This window comes from Anabrus simplex, chromosome 6, assembly GCF_040414725.1.
Source record: "Anabrus simplex isolate iqAnaSimp1 chromosome 6, ASM4041472v1, whole genome shotgun sequence".
Classification (NCBI taxonomy): Eukaryota; Metazoa; Arthropoda; class Insecta; order Orthoptera; family Tettigoniidae; genus Anabrus; species Anabrus simplex.
The window spans coordinates 294,792,017-294,811,736 of record NC_090270.1 but is presented as its reverse complement, the minus strand read 5'-3'; positions in this window follow the sequence as shown (position 1 = coordinate 294,811,736).

Below are 19,720 nucleotides of genomic sequence, written 5' to 3'. Positions count from 1 at the left end.
ACACCCCCGGGAATGCTGTTTATGAATGGCAGCACAACAGCTTGAATCGCCAGATGGATGTACACATCTGCAGTCAAGGTCCATGCGCTAACCGCGAGAGTGCTCCTGCTGTGATAGGAAATTTCTCCCCAGACCAGAACTCTCGGTGTAGGTCCAGAGTGTCTACACCACAGACAGGTGGAATGCAGGCTCCTGTTGACTCCTCCTATACAACACACGGCCATCACTGGCACCAAGGCATAACCGGCTTTCGTCCAAAAACACAATGGAACTCTACTCCATCCTCCAATGAACTCTCGCTTGACATCACTGATGTCGCAGAAGGCGGTAGTTTGGGGTAAGTGGACTGCACGCCGCAGGGCGTCTGGCTCGGAGCTGTCCTTCAAGTAATCGATTTCGAACAGTTCGTTCCGTCATTGTGGTGCAAACTGCCGCTCGAATTGCTGCTGCAGACGCAGTCCGCTGTGACACAGCCAACCATACACCGAATACGGCGGTCCCCCTTACGGTGGTGCCATGGGGACGTCCGGTGCCCGGTCTTCTCGCGAGCGTACGTTCTCATGTTCATTGCTGCCAGCACGCATGCACAGTGGAGTAATTCCTACCAAGACGTTCTGCAATAGCGCAGAAGGAAATCCACCTTCATGTAGCCCTAATATACGGCCTCGTACAAACGCAGTGAGCTGTTGATGCTGGCCTTTTCGTCATAGTAAAGGCATTTATGACCCACTCACAGTCATTCCGTCCAATCTCGCATGTAACTAACGTTCTAGCATAGTACACCCCGTATTTAAAGCAAACTTGATGCGCAAACTCATGGGACAACCACTACCGCCACGCTAATGCGATTTTCGGGAATTTAAATCAACGTCATCTTTCAGATGTATAAACATGCCTACCGACGTACGTTAATCTAGCGCAACCCCTTCTTGGTGTTTGGATATTTTTTCCGCCAGTGTATATACGCCTCCACTGATCAGTACCAAAATTTTCGCCAAGGTTCCTGTGGCACCGGCACGGGTCATACAGGTAGTTGTATCGTCAAAGTTTTAATAAAATAAATTTGGTTGTAATATATGACATACGGGTAGAAGGTTTTTTGTAGTGACGCCATTTTAGACATCAAAGTTCTTAAGGAATAGACTGGTCCTAAAAGCATGGCTATCCATTATAAGAGTAGCAAAGAGGAAGAAGAACTATGGACAAACGAGCAAGGGAAGGATAACAAACCAGCGATAACTATTCACCAAAGCAGGTTGACCAGTATCAATCCCTGAAACAGAGCCAAATTTTGGACTGCTCAGGGGACGTCTTATGCAAAATTAACCGCTTCAAAATACATTCCTTGATCTGAAAATGTATAACAGGTATACACTGGCGAGAAGCAATCGGGAAAATATTCGGTTTAAAATTTCACTGTCTGCCTCTATGGTGTAGTGGTTAGTGCGATTATCTGCCACCCCGGAAGCACTGGTTCGATTCCCGGCTCTGCCGATAAATTTTAAAATTAAAATTAGTACGAAGAGTTGACCGTCTGTGTCACGACTTCTGCTGACGGTTAAGGAAAATAACGGGCAGCATGGGCATTTCCATATACGCAGTATTGTTTCTTCAGTGATGAAATGTCCGGCTCCATAGCTAAACGTTTTGCGTGCTGGCCTTTGGTCACAGGGGGTCCCGGGTTCGATTCCCGGCAGGGTCGGGAATTTTAACCTTGATTGAATAATTTCGCTGGCACCTGGGCTGGGTGTATGTGTCGTCTTCATCAGCATTTCATCCTCATCACGACGCGCAGGTCGCCTACGGGTGTCAAATCGAAAGACCTGCACCTGGCGAGCCGAACTTGTCCTCGGACACTCCCGGCACTAAAAGTCATACGCCATTTCATTTCATTTCAGTGACGAAATGTTTTCTTATTTCAAGTGGTTTCGTAATCAATTTATGTACTTATTCATAAATTACCTTCGACAGACTGAGAAACGTAACAGTTCTAAAGTGACTGAGTTGAAACTGAAAGGAAATGGCTTCAGATATGACAAACTAAAATATCAAGTCCATCCAGGCAAAATTTAATGAATGGATGATATTACACGAATTGTCTTATTCGATGCAATGATGAATTTCTTTGTGTTAATAAAATAGTGTAAAATATTCCATAAATTATGACACTCCGTTGTACCGGGTGAGCAGAATAATGCGGAACCGCTTCCATCTTGCGTGCAGGAATTCCTGAGTGAGTGAGTCGGCTGGTGATGAAATACAGTGCCAGATGTACCGCGTCAGATTTCAGTCTTTGTTGATCGTTTGCAAATGTGACACATGTTAGCACAGTGTGCGAATTCATTGACATGTCTCGGGTGGCTCATGTTGGCTATCTGTATTCTGTTCCTGATGTCCGAGTTTCAGGTCGGACTTCGATTTATAGATTAGTAACTAAATTACGTGAGCAGAAAGTACTCTTGTTAAGAAACATATTAAACCACGTACAGTACTCACACAAGAAAATGTAAGTTACATCGAAAATGCTCTGGAAAGGTCTCATACAAAATCACTCCGACGACTTAATCAGAAAATGGAAATTTCCTATGGTTCTTTTCGAACGGGTACAAAGTTACTAAAATTAAAGCCGTGTAAAATTACTGAAGTACAGGAACCTGGTGACCCTGCATTACGAATGCGATGGTGTGAATGGGTTTGATTGCGATAGATGACGGATAAATCTACCGTAATCTAATTTTCTTTTCGGATGAGTCGTGGTTTCACCGAAGATAAGTAAGGGTAATTCTGCCCGAAGGCAGGTCCGAACCTCCGCAGAGGTGTTCCTGAGCCGGAGTTTACGTGCGGTAGGGTGGCCAGTTCCTTTCCGCTCCTCCATTCCCTTAACCCCCACCAACAGCGCGTGGCAACCCATCCAATTCCTGACCACGCCCAATGTTGCTTAACTTCGGAGATCTCACGGGATCCGGTGTTTGAACACGGCTACGGCCGTTAGCGTTTCACCTAAGTGGGTATGTTAATACACAAAATAATCGTTATTGGTGTATTGAAAGGCCTAATCAGCTTTACCAAGTACCCCTGCATGATGCAAAAATAGGGAGTGTGGTGCGTTGTTAACGGCGAGAGAATAATATGCCCATGGATTGCGGAAGTAATGTCCAAAACATTTTGCAGCCGTTTCTTGGAGAATTAACTGAGAGGAAAAGAGCGTCGCGTTTTTCCAGCAAGACTATGCGATGGCACATACTGGCCACTACCCCTTGCAGGAAATCCATGCAGTCTTTGAAGATAGCGTTATCACTAACAACATATGGCCTCCTCGGTCCCCCGATTTAACCCCCCGCGATTTTTATCTCTGGCGCACATAGAAAGAGAAAGTTTACAAAACAAATCCACACACTTCAGAAGAATTTCGAAATAACATTCGTCAAAAAATTGCTGTCATTTCTCAGAGGGAACTTCAGACGGTAATGAACAATTTCCAAAACAGGTGCCAGAAATGCTTTATTAAAGAAAGGAGGCAGTTTTAACATCTCCTGGTCTGATATATATGTGAATAGTTTTGTTTTTGTGTAGTTTTGTGTTGTTTGTTTGTTTGCTTTTTATTTCTTTGCTAGAAATAGATTACGCGACAATGTATTTACTGCGGACTTCCTGTCACGTATTCACTTCCAGTGTACAGGCTGTACTGGCGGGCTGCGGGACTGGTTCCGTTTTATGTTGCTTATCCTGTATGAGATATTAGGAGTTCATAAAACCAGACTTACAGTTGACGTAAGAATGTAATGATTGTTACTAAGTCGTGTCCAGTACACATACATAATGAAGTCATTAAGTTTCTTGGACTGGCCTTCCAGTGTCGCTGTGGTGCACTATAGCCGAGAGTATGTGCCGTGACAGTTCTTCACTGGTCTCAGCAAGAAGTAATTGAGCGTTTGCAGTGAAAGCAGAACCGTGGTCTCTGTTGTGAAGGGTAGTTGAATGTTAGCGTCTGAATTTGAGAATAATAATAACGGGGAAGTTTCAAAATCTGGCAGAAATTACTCAAATACGCCAACGAAACGTTTCAGATCATGACGCTGAAATCATCATTATCACCACGGCGGGGAAAATGTTGTGAATAGGTAAGTCAAAAGACTATATGTGTTCCTTGAGCTGTTAGCGACAGTCCACGAATATATTGACTGTATAATAATTAGGCTATCACCCGTTAGGGAGTATGATTGTCTTCCAAAGGTAAAGTTCAAATCGCATGAGTTCTTTGATGGCTGTATAATCCAATTCTGGAACCACAGACCCTTCCACATTGTTGGCACGCGGTGTCTTGGGTAGCCACTGGTCCTTGACGGTTGATACTTCTGCTATTCATACGCTTTACCCAGCATTGCGTTTGTTGGCCAGAAGTTTCCTCCGTTGTAGTTCAAAGGAGAGATGACGTTGATTGGACGATTCTACGCCATTCTGGACGAGTGGATGCCACAACTTCCCAGTTTTCAGAGTCAGTTTGACATTTCTTTAGTTTCGCCTTCAAAACATTTTTATAGCGATTTCATTGCTCATCATGTTTGCTCTGTCCAATCTTCAAGTGACAGTACACGATTTCTTTTGTGAGACGTGACTCAGGCATGCGAATCCGATGACCTGTCTATCGAAGCTGATGTTTTATTGTGAGAGCCTCAACGCTGGTTGTATTTGCTTTCTCCAAGACACTTATGTTAGTGCGTCTATCTTGCCATTTTATTCCTAGGATTCTCCTAATGCAGCATTGATGGTATTTTTCCAGCCATAGTAAGTGCCTTCTCTATGCAATCCAAGTTTCCCAGCCACAGAGTAGAATTGAAACAACGACGGTTTGGTATACATAGAGCTTAGTTTGAGTACTGGTGTTGCGGTTGTCAATCACAATAATACGTCCATAGGCTGCCCTGGCACATTTGAGTCGATATTAAATTTCAGCGACAATGCATGCATTTGCTGCAAGGTGACTGCCCAGATAGTGGAAGTGTTAAATATGTTTTAAGCTACTTCAGTTAATCATGATAGCAGGAGCAGCAGCGTTACAGTTTGGTGCAGGTAGAAATAAAAATTTGCTTTTTAATGGTGTTTATGTCTAGACCAATGCTCCTATACGCCTCGTTAATTGAATCTAGGGTGTGCTGAAGATAATCTTCAAATATTTTCAATATAACATTATCGTCTGCATACTGGAGTTTAAGAATAGAAGTTGTAGATAACTTTCAGTGGCTCAGAAGGTTGAGGCGCTGGCCTTCTGACCCAAACTTAGCAGGTTCGAACCTGGCACAGTCTGGTGGTATTTAAAGGTGATAAAATACATCGGCCTCGTGTCGGTAGATTTTCTGGCACGAGAAAGAACTCCTGCGGGACGAAATTCCGGCACCACGGCGTCTCCAGAAACCGTAAAAGTAGTTAGTAGGATCTAAATCCAATAATATTATTATTAGTAGATACCTTAGTGTTTGTTCGCAGCCTTCTAAGATTGAATAGTCCTCCTCCTGTCCTATACATAATTTATAACCCCTTTGGAATTTTGTCTCCGACCAAATGAAGTATGACACCAATATAGTTGAAATAGAGTCTTAAGGTAATCACACTGACCTGTTTTATACCTGTTGCGAACTTAAATGGTTTTATAGATACACTGTTGCCAAGGATTGGACCATTCATGTCATCATGCAGTAATCGAAGAATATGTATGAATTTTGGAGGGCAACCAATTATGGATAGGATCCTCCATAGAGTTTCTTGATTGACTGAAACGAAGGCTTTAATGGTATCAGTGAATGCCATGTATAGAAACTGATCTTGTTCTCTTGATTTTTCCTTCAATTGCCTGGCACAGAATATCATATCAGTTGTGCCTCGATTTAGTCTGAAGCCACATTGAGTTTCAGGAAACACTGTTTCTGCAAGTGGTTTCAGGCGATTGGTTAGTATTTTGGCGAGAATCTTGCCAGCAGAAGAAAGCAAAGATATCCCTCGATAGATGCCACATTGCACCCTATTATCCTTTTTATATATGGCTACTACCAGCGCATCCCGTAGATCAATATGTATTGTTCCAGTTTGCAATATCTTGTCAATGCACTTGTGTTTGTGGTGAACTGGTGATGTGTTCTCTTTCTTAAGGAGCTGAGCAGGATTTCCATCCATGTCTGGTGCCTTATTATTCTTGAGGTGTCTGATGGCAATTTTAATTTCTAATGGACCGGGAGCTTCATCGAGGTGGTTTTTTTATAGGGCTGTGAGGAAAATTTGGTGAAGATGTTGTCATCAATTTATGTGTCTCTTTTCAGTAGTTGTTCAAAATGTTCTTTTCAGCGGAAGTTTATGGAGTTTGTGTCCCCAAGTAAGTCAGTATCATCTGTTGATTTTATGGGATTCATTCCATGGTGAGATGGACCATATACACTTTTATTTGCATTGAAGAAAAAATGGGTGTTGTTTGTATCAGATAGATGCTGCATATCACGGGTTTTAGATATCCAACATTCGTTTCTCATGACCCGAGATTCCTCTGGATTTTGGAGGTAGATTAAGGGTTATTTCTTAACTTTACAGGCTGAGAGCACTGCTGATTTGAACGTTTGCCAGCGGTCTTCGACATTCTCTGGATAATTCTCAGGCAACTTTTCATAAAGGAGTTGGTGTAATTTCAACTTAGCGCTATCATCTTTGATGTGCTTTCCCTACTTCGAGCGTTTATGATTAACTTGCAGAGCCATAACAGACCGTATCAGTCAGCGATCAGTCCAGCGGTCATCAGAACATAACAAAACCTTTGTGATTAATACGTCACGTTTGTCTCGGACACGCACAATGACGTAATCGATTAGGTGCTAGTGTTTTGATATGTGGTGTTGCCATGAAGTCTTAAATTATTTCTTTTGTCGGAAGAGTGTGTTCGTGATTACAAGTTTATGCTCAGAACATTTGATTAGGAGAAGAGTTCCATTAGATTTGCTTTTACCGAAATCTTCTTTACCAATTACAACAGACCATAATGCTGAATCCCTGCCAACTCGGACATTGAAGTCTCCTAGAAGGATAATTTCATCTGACTGTGGTATATTTTAATAGAAGCACATCGAGTTGGGAATAGAATTCTTCCTTCTGGCCGTCATCGGAGGTGAGAGTCGGAGCGTATGCACTAATTATTGGAACACGCTGGTTATTAGTGAGCTAAATGCGAATGGTCATAAGCCTTTCTTTTGTACCACATGGGAGCTCATCAAGATGATAAGCAATTTTATTCTTCATAGCTCAACCAACTCCTTGGATACGGGGTTCATTCTAATTTTTCTCTTTTCGAAAGTAGACATATCCTCCAGCATGTTCCTTCAGTTGTCCTTCATTTGCAAGCCTTGTTTCACTGAGTGAAGCAATATCAATGTTGAACCTTTCCAGTTCTCGAGCAATACTTGTTGTTTGTCTTTGCGGTCAACTATCTGTGTCACTGTCCATCAGAGTATGTATGCTCCAAGTAGCAAAATTCATTCTTACTTTTGGTTCGACCGCAAGTGGTGTACACTCTAGACGCGGCTATCCAGTGGGGTGGAAATAGGATGACTATGTGCAGGGTACATTGTTTAGGCCCTCCCCATTCAGGGTAAGCAGTGAATCCTAAACAAGTCTGCATAGTCACGAATGCAGCATAAGAATTGCTCTACCGCCCATCCCCGAGCAAAGCGAAGGTCACACACTCGCCGCTTACGTGGCGGCTCGTTGCTAAGAGTTCCCAGATAACACAATCCTGCCCCCGTCACAAATCCCTGATCGCCGCAAGGCTTTCGGTCATACATGAAGGGATGGTACAATTCTTCGGAAGACGCCTGTGCGTGTCATCCATTATTGTAAGAATGTCGTTGCACACCAACAGTCACACGTTCCTTGACAGTTACAAAGCCTTTCCCCAGTGGCTTAGCAAATACGAAGACCGAAGTTCGCGAACTGTCACAGCCTAAATCCGGCTTCCCTGCCATTGGAGCTTTATTAGTTGCTCTTACGCCTGGTCCACCGTTTAGGTCTCCTTCTATGCCGTTGACCATCGTTGGTTCACCCACTTTCAGAGGTATCTTTCGACCTCAGGGTTAATATAGTGCCCTAAACCTCCTTCTGCTCCTTCGTCTTCCAAAGAAGCCGTTGGCATGATGGAGGCGGCCTCCTTATCCCGGGAATCACTCGGTCGCCAGAGCCTCGTCAGTTTAAAGGAGAGTGCACCACCTGCAGGTGAGGCTGACATTGTTTGAGCAGAAGATTTCCACTCCTTACGCTCCTTGGCGGTAGTATGTGGGTGTACACTGTGTCGCCTACACTATAGGCACCAGTTCACGAACATATTGACTGTAGTACAAGAGTGTACGCCGTGTAGCCTATACTGTAGGCGCCAGTCAACCAACATATTGACTGTAGTAGCAGTACATATATTGTTAACCCGTTAACTGGGGAGCGCGCGATACGGTAACTCCGTTCTGGTGGGGACGAATTTTCGTAACTCGAAAAATAATCAAATAAATTCAAGAAACCTTCCAAATTTTGATATACTTGATAATAAAATGCTACGTATATCCTAATTCTGATATAGAAAGTAATTTTTTGCCTATTTGTCAATATTTGTGGGTGTTATAGTTTTGGTGCAAAAACGGCGTAAGTCTCGTACTAACTTCTGTATATTACAAATATAAATTTCTTTTCGGAATATCTATATTTTCATATTAATTTCAGGAAAATTAAAAGCCTATACATTGCAAATACACTTTATCATTAACTAATCTACAATTTCTGAAATAAATACCGCAGTTGAGAGAAATACATTTCATTCAGGGTTTGCAATCGCAGTAATAAGTTGAGAGTAAGTACTTACAGTGGTAGCCTGGTTCTAATCGTCTTCTCCCAATAATTACTTCTTTATCGGAATGAATTTACACATCAGGACTGATTTCACTAATTATATTATTTACACTAGTCACACAGTTTACATCCCACGCACTGTTTTTACACATCTTGCATGTGATGAGCACGGAAACACGGAGCTGCACAGAGAGCGACGTCGCAGTCACTACACCTGTAGATTGTTTCACGTCTCTCTCTTTTCTCCAGACACACCACGCACCTCTTCACACCATGCTGCCTTCTTCCCGATGGTGGATTCACATCAGGAAAATGCCTACCGCTGAATCTTTCTGTGGGAGCAGCGGGAAGTGGTCTAACTGAAAGGACAGGCATTGCTTCAGCGGGGGTTGAACCTGTGTACTTTTCGAGGATTTTATCGATAAGGTGAATTCTGAACTGCAGGTGATTGCATTGTCCTCCATGTTGCCGGAAAATGATGAATGAATTGAATACCACGAGGTCCAGAAGATGCCGGAAAATTTTCTGGTAATATTTCTTCATTCGCTTCCTTGCTGTGGAGTACATAATGACGTATTGATCGGAAAGGTCAACTCCCCCCATAGAGTCATTGTAGTCTATGCAAACTACAGGTTTCTCTTTGGTTTCGTCCTTTCCCCTGATAGGGACAGTTCGCATTTCAGCATCGTGGATACTACTGAGCATGCAAACATCTCTCTTGTCCTTCCATTTTAGAACCATGAGTTTCTTTCGATAAGCAGCCGTTACCTCTCCTTTCTTCAGATTTTTACTCATAAGTTCCTTAGGGAGATTTTTCCGGTTGGTTCTTACTGTACCCACTGCGTCAGTATCGAGGTCATTTAGCAGGTCGTATAATTCAGGGCTGCTATAATAGTTGTCCATTCCTATCAGGTATCCTTGTTTCAGTAGATTATCTGCCAGAGTACACACAATTCTCGTCGGCTTGGAAGACTGTGATAGATCAATGCCATGGACTTCACTCTTGAGTTCTGTTGATTTTCCCGTGTACCACAACATATTCCACACGTAACCCGTTTTTGCTTCGCAAATTTTGTAAGATTCCATTCCGAAACGGGACCTTTTCTTTGGAATGTATACCTTCCAACCAAGGCGACCTTTCCATAGGAGAAGGCTTTCGTCTATGGATAGCTGGTCATCCGGGATGTAAGCCTGTTGAAACATTTTCACAAAGTGATCGAAGATTGGCTTTACCTTGTATAGTTTAGGAGGCATCTGCCCATCGTAGGCCTCATTGTCAGAAAAATGGAGAAATTTCAAGAGAAGGAAAAACCTCTTTTCCGTCATGGTCTCGTAAAATATGGGCGTGGCCAGTAACTTGTTACGAGAAAAATAATGCCCCATTGTAGGTTTGTGGATAATCCCTTGAAGAAGCAAAAGTCCGAATAAAAGTTTTATTTCATCCTTATTTGTAGGTATCCAGTCTTTTTCCCTACTCCTCCGTTTCATTTTGTGTACCAGTGTTTTCCCACGAATTTTCTGTTGCGCATAAATATTAGTTTGCTCAGCAATATACTGACAGATAGTATCGTCCACAAACAGTTCGTAAATATCCTCTGGAGTCTTTACATCCATAAACTGTCCTTTTACTCCAGGAATGAACTTTGCTGGAAATCTACTTCTTTTCTGTCCATCTTCTACCCACGTAATAGGCCATGACATATCACTGCAGTTTGAATCTTCCTGTATCTCTCCATCGTCACTGTCGTCACCCGAGGTGTTACTTTCGAACCCGCGACCATTCGCTGTGATAGCACCAGAATGCTGTCCTGTACCACATGTGCCTCCTTCTCCAGAGAACGAATTATCTTCACTATCTGAATGGAAGTCACTAAAGTCATTGTCCTCGTCGCTAAACTCCAATATTTCATGTACAAATGAACGCAAGCTGTCATCACGTAATTCTTCAACTCGATGTCGTTTAGAAGACATAATTATGACTGAAAAGTACTCTTATGAAACAACAGAAGTGCAACACATCTATAAGTTCAAATTCACCCCTCCCCGAAATTACAGTACTCCTTTTCACACTGATATACTATACAGTTCCCAGTCTCATAAAACACTAAAGCATTCGAGTAAGCACATAGCAAGGACGCAGCTGATTAGCCTAGTTCCCGTACGAGGCGAACACATAGCGCGCTTTTGCACGGAAGCGAATTATGTTGAATGATATACAGCTCTCTCTGATCTGTTTCTTTTAAGCGGAAGTACTTACTAAAAATACCACTTGATGACAGGGGCATGCAGATAACGAGGACTGAATTTCATAACTCTGGCTAAGCTGAGAGTCGAGGAAAAAAATAAAATAGCAGCGTACGACTGAAGTCGCTCTCCCCACCTGGCTGGTTATTTCCTCGAGCGACTTAAGTCGCGCTCCCCAGTATACGGGTTAAAGAGATGTTAAATATGGAACGAAATGGCCAGCCGCACCCCAATGAGATCCGAACGCACAACCTCCAGATTTCGTGTTGGTTGCTCTGTACAATTGAGCTACAGTGGCGTAACTCATATTTGTTCTGTTGGAAAGGATCTAGGCTACAAGTCTGACCACTACTGCCATCACACTGTAAGGAGCGTGCAAGTCGCCCGTTGTGGGCCGAGTCAAACAATATTTAATTTACACGACTATACTGTAAATAAACTTTCAACTTATTACGTCGTGTTCGGTGCATATAGGCTAATTGACATGGCCAAAAATTTTGAAGATCTGGCTCATTACTTCATCGACTGAGATACTGCTGTTAACAAATTATGAACATTTACCTTGTAAGCAGAAAATAGCAGCTGCATACAGAACTGCCTCCAAAAGACCTCGTGGTTCTGGTCCTGCCAGTGGGTTATAACGACGAGCTACGTATAATTGCAAGGCTATCAGTAGCAGCGATCCTCCCACCACCAGCCACAATGTGGTGGAGAAAGGTTTCAGGAAACCGCACCAGCGCAGTTTGCGGGTATCTCCACGTGATACATAAAGGCATGCACTGAAAGGTAAAAGTATTAATAATAATTACAAATAAAAAAATTGTATTAAACATGACATGAGATCATTTCCTTTAACTAGGCTCGTTTGGAATAATAATTTTCAGTCATAGGTGGACAGGTGATAGAGTTCAAAATTAATTTGATTGAGTGATCAAATTACAATATATTTTATCGTGAGCCTTGTATGGTATGAAATGGAAGTACCTATCACAGAAACAAGAAATTATTCGTGATTAACTTATATTACTGTATAAGGGGAAGTCAAATGGAAAACGAACACCCGCTATAACGTGACTGTGGAATGTTTTAATTCAAAAGTAATTACAAAAAGTCTTAGTATATTTATCTCACTGCTAGAAGAAATGAGCAATTTCAGTTTTTAGAAAGAGGTCGGCTGCTGACGGAACCACAACCGCACCCACTCTTGCACTTCCTCATCCGAATGAAACAGACGTCCACAATGTATTTTTTCAGGTTGCCAAAAGAGTGAAAATCACAAGATGAAAGACGCGGGCTGTACGGAGTATGTTTAAGTGTTTCCAAACCAACTGGCTCAAATGTAGCCTTCGCCATATCCGAAATATAGGGGGGGGGGGGGCGAACATCATTATGGAGCTGGATGACTCCGTCCGACAGCATTCAAGGGCGTTTTGACTTTATGTGCCGTCGTAGTTGATGCAAAGTGTCTTCACAGCACTGCGTCACCAGTAAACGAACCTCACTTCTCTGCACTTCTTTTCATTTCTACAACTGGGCCTACATACTATACCATTCCGAGCTCCAGCGAAGACATAATACAACAACTGCTTGCACCTGTGAGTTGTCACTCTCCCGTTCTCCTACCACAGTTATGGCAATGTCGATACGTAACTATCGTATTACCACCTTCCGCACGGAATGTGTGTTATGGGCAGAAGTACGTGAGCGCCCCCTGAAATGATGCTGAAACTTACCACAACATTTCTCACAATATCTATTGTAACATGAAAGGCAAAAATGCATCAATTTTACCATGTCAAGTCAAAGCCCTTCCCATTCTAATGGACTGCAATTTATAGTATTTAGAATTCTAGTTTCTTGTAAGAAAGTTTTTAATATGAGAATTTTTTCAAGGTCTTATTGAAACATGTCGTCATGTTGGTACACATTGTTCCTAAACTATTCTACCTAGAGATGTGAAATTTTTCACAGTCATGTATGACTGTACTGCAATATAAAACTCTAGAATTTTTTATGTTGCTTCTAAAGTGTGTTTTTATAAATATTTATTTGTTGCTAAAAGTTACAATATTTTAAAATTAAACTTTAATTTATAACTGAAGACATAAATATTTTTCAAATATTAACATTCTAGAGTTTCACGACGTTAATGCATCTATGAATGGGTGATGATAATTTGTAAGCAGTGGTACCGATACTTCAGTAGTAATATGTACCAACATGACGACATGTTTCAATAAGACCTTGAAACATTTCTTATATTCAAAAAATTCCTTACAAGAAACTAGATGTCTTAAATTCCATGAATCAATATCCATTAGAATCAGAAGGGCTTTGAATTGACATGGTAAAATTGGTAAATTTCTACCTTTCATGTTATAATAGATATTGTGAGAAATGTTATGGTAAGTTTCAGCATGGCGGGTGTTCGTTTTGTATTTGGCTGACGCTTATGGATTACTCTGAATACTAAAGAAAATTATAAATACTTTTGAATTACGGATTGTTTACATGCATTGCAGACCAGAAAATTGTAGCTACAAGTACATTTTTTTGAAGCAAATAGGTAATTTAAAAAAATGGCTTTCAGGGCCACAGATCTAAAAACCACAGGAATATAATCAGCTTATGGGTAGTTAGGCTCATGCTTTTGCAGAGTTTCACCTAGACGTGCCATTTCGGTTCAACAGTTGGATAAATAACATGCCTTAAACAATTCAACAATCACTCCATGCACATCCTTGAACAAGTACTGGATAAGAAACGAAATAAAAAATCTGTCACGCCAAACAAAAGATTGCCCCGAAATGTATGCAGCAACACATTACCGAAAATGGGAATCATGGCGTTTAATCGGTTCTAACGAAACTCACGAAGTCTCCACTATGCTAACGGTGAAGTCCGCGGAATTGTAGCGCGCAGGTGTCATGCTTATATAACCCAGTGCTAAATGCTTCCCTCCGCTGGTCATGAATTTAATCATCTCATCTATAGAAATGTTGTTAGGCAGCACGGCTATGTTAGTTCTGAAAAAAGAAATTCGACAACTCATATTAATTAAATGATTTTGAAATTTAAACACTTAAACAATTTAAACACAAATAAATCAAAATGATGAAAATGGAATCGTAAGTCAAACATCAACACAAAATAATCACGTATAGTGGACACACATCTTGCATATAAAAATACAGTAAAGTGAAGTCAAGGAAAATTATTTAATGATAATTGCAACAGACAGATTAATTTTAAAAATGGCGATTTTGAAAGAGAAAAGTATACAATAGTTTAAATAAAAATTACCGAAATTTTTTTCTTAGAACAAACTTGTTATAAAAAGTTAAACGACACAGAATTAGCACTCGATAAAATTCAAGATTCAAAAGGAACTTGCTTTAACCAAATGAAGAGCGCAATAAAAGATACATCTTACAATACGTTTGCTTCAATGCCCTTTTTACTATCGAAAATAATTAAGGTGTATGTGTATATAATTATTACCTGAAATTCATTGTTTGCTGAAGGAGATTCCATAATTTTCCTATCAACCCAGTCATGTAAGCAGTCCCATCTTCAGTTTCTTTCATAAGGAGAAATGGAGGCATCTGTAAAAAAAATGTTGTTATACATTGACATAACGGTCTTGTAACAAAAGTATTAATTCTGAGATTGAATTTGTTTAAATGATAATCCGTAAATATTGCCAAATGAATTAGGTAAGTTTTTCCGTCTACTTTAAGGACTTCGTTTTAGGACATCACAAAATTTGTATCTCCCAGTCCCACTTTTATGACAATTAATTACTGAGGCCCTTTTGTAGAAAAAAGCATTTTACTACGTATGTCTTTGTAAATATTCAGAGAATAAACACGTTCCCTATAAGGAGGTTGCCCATAGGGACAAAGTATACTAAATTCATTTATGACTATATAAATGATTTCTCAGTATGGGTAATGAACCTTTTGAGGCTTTAACGACCACATTCTTCGTTAACGACTCTATTAGTTTTAATCTTGAGCGGAATGCTTTGAAGAACTTAGGAACTGTTTCTCTCGCACTGATCATGAGGCCTACCACCTCTGTTATCCAGTCCGTACTCACGTCGGTATAAGGAAATATTTTGTTCGTAAATGCTTTTCTTTTCCTTGTGTACTTCACTGGGCTGGTCAGTGTGCGAAAACGAACAGTAGGATCAATAATATATTCATTGTTGTTAGATTTGAAGGCTATCATGTCAATTCTACGGAAAGTGCCGTTCTCTTCGTGCACTGTGTAACCAGCGTCTCGTAATGACTGAGCTATGGAGCTTTGTATCGTGTGGTGTCTAGTAAGTCGCAGGGTTTCGCCGTAGGGACAGTATCCCACAACATGAAAAGGGCTTTCCATTTCGACAATGGTTATTGTCTTCGGACTGCTTGTCACGACTCGAACGGCTGCGGCATTAGCCAGTCACTGCAAGATTGACCATCGTGGTATGTTGTCCAACTGGTCGCAGAAAGGTTTCCTTTAAATAAGATAGCACCTTTTCCCTTTTGAGGAAGTATGCACCATTTTTTGGAATTCCTGATCTCGCAATTATTGTCTTATGTTGCTGAAATCCAAAAGACCGCTCTTGGAATTTAATAAGCTGACACAAGGTGCAATGTGCAGGTTTTGTAGGCATTTGTTATTCCCTCAGAGATATGCCTACTTTCCAAATTGTAGGAACTGTTTTGTGAGCTAAAGAGCACTCTCCGAAAGCAGACCACAGGTTAGGTCATAGTGGGTAACCATAACACAACGAGGAGAAAATAATATAATCTAATTATAAATGTCTCTCGTTATGGACAACAGTTCAAAAATTAAAAATTCATAAATCCCGCAGATATGCTGAATATTTGGTGTTTTGCATCTTCTATTTTAATTTGTTTATTTCTGCAATATAATAGTATAGAGACAAATAGAAGTTACTTTATGGAACAAGATCAATATTCTCGAAGAAGGTATTTTATTATTTATGCGCTCAGATATCGACTTAGGTCAGTCTCGTACAAAAAAGGAGATTGGGCATGGACATTTGAATACTGTAAGTGGCTCAAATAATGTGAACACTGTAACGTGCTACTGCCATAACCTCTCCATCGACGTTCTACGAGTTTCTGCAAACTTCGTCGCATGTACATCTCCACTATTTTATGTTTCTACAAGACTATAATGCTATTATTATTATTATCTGCTCTGGTTATCAATACTTCTTCCTATCATCGGAGTTACCTTACTTTGCTCACCTGTCGTTACCCTCCGACATTTCTCGACACACTGACCGCTGTCTTTCTGTCTGCCTCGCACCTACTACGTCATCTGCCACGTCACATGATCTTTCTCGAATGAACTGGTCTTCGCTTCCGGGCGTGTATATATTGGACTGCTTGGCCCGCCTCTCCGATCTCCGTAGTGCACAAATCACTCATCTCAAACTTTTTTTCTCGGCCGGGTGGCTCACATCTCTAATCGCAGCCCAGCCGAGCTCAAAAAAGCACAAATAGGCAGACGCCTAGTTGGCAGTCGCCTCCCAAATACCATGCCCTATGTACACCTCCCTTGGGTAGATCTCTCTATCCCAGAGACAGAAATACAGCAAGCACTTAAAACACAACATGCCCAAGTCGTAAAATCCTTTCGTGTAATAGATGGCCGAACGAAGAGACCTTCAGAGCACATCTTACTACAAGTCATGACCGACCAAGAAGTGCACCGCCTAATACTGCAGGGAGTCAACCTTAGGAACTACAACTACGTGGTAATAACACCGCCACAGAACATCCTCGACCAACTTCAAGCCAAACCTGAATTAATTCCCATCCTCCATGAGCCTCCAATAAAGACAAAACCATTGCCACTCTCCCTCCCTATCACAACCACTACCACAACCATCATAACCACTACCAGCACCCATGCCACAACCATAACCACCACCAGCACACCCTGCCACTCCTTCCCGGTCATGACATCAACCCTCCCCCCCCTCCCATCTACCAACCCCCCAGTCCACAGCAAACAACGTCCGAAATAACTCTGCAGGACTATACCGCTGACCACGTAACACCATCCGAACAAGAGTACTACACCGACCGAGCAACGCCGACCGAGCAGCCACCATCTCCCATGTCCATCCACAGCTGTGTACTGCGTGGCATCAACCCGGACATCCCTACAAGAGACATCATACAGGAACTCCGCACTGCAGGCATCCCAGTGAAGAAGGCCATAAGGATCCGAAACAACCATGTCCCTACCTATATGGTCCGCCTGCAACTACCATCGGAACGAGATGTACAACAACTCATCAGCAAAGGAGCACAAATTTACGGAGAACATCACCGAGTGGAACCCTCCTTTTCACCACCCCCATCCACCCGCCAACCATCAGCCACTATGCATCCCCGCCCCCGGCCACCCCCCACACAAATCCCGCCATATCACCAAGCTCTCCCACCTCCCCCTCACTCCAGCCCCTACCAGCCGCCCACACCCTCACTGGATCTCCTCCACTTCCTCATCCTGTCTCTTCACAACTGTACCACCACTCATCTCCTAACCTCACACCTGCTCCCAACCATGGTCATCCCACCATACACACAGTCAAACCTAATCCCAAATCACATATACTAAAATTGTAACCCCTAGCATAACACCAAAAATTGTAAACCAAATGTAAATATGAAACACCATTGTATCTATGTAACACCATTGTATCTCCAAATGTAAATATGAAACACCATTGTAACACCATTGTATCTAACCTAATAAAAAGCACAAGAGCAGAGACTGCACACTTAGCCAAGAGGCCAAACTCCTTCACATCTCCAAATCTCAAAGCTACTTACCTCTTAACTTCAAACCCCCATCAAATCCCCAAACCCCGCCAAATCTCCTGGCCAGAGAGAAAGCGTAACCTTCTAGGTGGCCCGCCCCTCCCCTTCGGGGAGGGGAATGAAAACATCTCCCTTGGTCCTTGGTCCGTCTTGGGCAGACTGGCATCATCTTCTGTAAAATAGTGTGTGTGTGTGTGTGTGTGTGTGTGTGGAGGGACTACGGACCTCGCACGGCTTGCCGTGTGCTGCGCCATTTTCTTCCCTACCAGCTGATGGAGTTATTCTGAAAGGACTTTGGTGAGCTAAACATATCATTTACTAAACTTGTTTTGGAAACTTTAAACTCGGCCTGTTTCGGCATTTTGAGTGATGGTATGCTATGAAAACTTTCAAGGCCTTGGTTTCGAGTCTAACTCCTTGCCACCTTCAAACTGATTAAGATTAATTGATTTTTAGTGCTGAACACTTGGTGATGTGGACTGAGCCTAAACATCGTCAAACAGAACTTTCACAACCTTAGACGATTCTGAAAAAAATCTATTCGCAGATCAAACATTCTCCAGCATTACGCAGTCGGAGTTTCCTTTCTTTTCATTCTCACTTATCCTCATTGTACTGATCCTCCTTTTTACCCTACCCTTTTCTCTTTTATTAGGTGTATATGCTTTTTTTATTAGGGCGCCCTGGAGGCGTATTCGTTTTTTTTGTGTGGCCAAATATTTCTTGATCTTCATGGTAAAAGTGTACTTGTTCCCTCCAAATTTGATCAGATAATAATATTAATAATTATCATTTGAGGTGATTGTGTGTGTGACACCTCTCTTTCAAAATAATAATAATAATAATAATAATAATAATAATAATAATAATAATAATAATAATAATAATAATAATAATAATAATAATAATAATAATAATAATAATAATAATAATAATAATAATAATAATTGAGAAAATTGGTTTTGTGATCTAGTTCCATTAAATGGTCGAGATTCACGCTGACACAGTGTTCTATGTAACGATTTTTGTAATTTTGTCCAAACTTATCTGTGGGTTAGTCCCCTTTCGAAGACGTTTCCTCTAAAACGGGGACCCGAGCTATTTTGTCTTTGTAATCAATGCCTGGGATTTTTGCTCGGACTATATCTCCTTGGTTAACAAGGTGTATATTGTGATAAACTTTTTCACCAATTTTATTAAAAAAAAAAGAGTTGTTCTTTCAAAGGTTTTGAAACTCTACATAAGAAATATATCATCTGAGATGATTATCTGTATAACTTTGGAAAAACTGTTAAAGCAGGGACCTAGCATGGCAGTTCCTTTGTAATCTCTTATATATATATTGGTCAATTTAATTCTGTAGGTTTTGCATTATTATCCCTTTGATACTTTCCTAAAATGTCCAGGATATATTTGAGGATCTATTTTCTCCAAAAATGTTAGTGTGTACTGTATTCTCGTTAAAGCTGCTGTTTCCAATACACTTGGTCATCAGAAAATTTTTTTTGTAACGTGGTGTTCTTTTTTTGATGTTTGGTACCTACCACGGTAAACCTCTCCAACTATCCCCCCCCCCCAGTACTGCTTACGCTCACTCTGCTCCTTTCTTGTTTGATGTGATCGACTCCTCGGTGCAGTGTTGCCTATGCACAGACATCGTTTGGTAGTTTTTTCTTTCAACCGGGATGAAAAAGTTAGTTTTGGAGAAAGCTCTCAAGATATCTTAACTATGTTGCACAATACGTCACAACACAAAC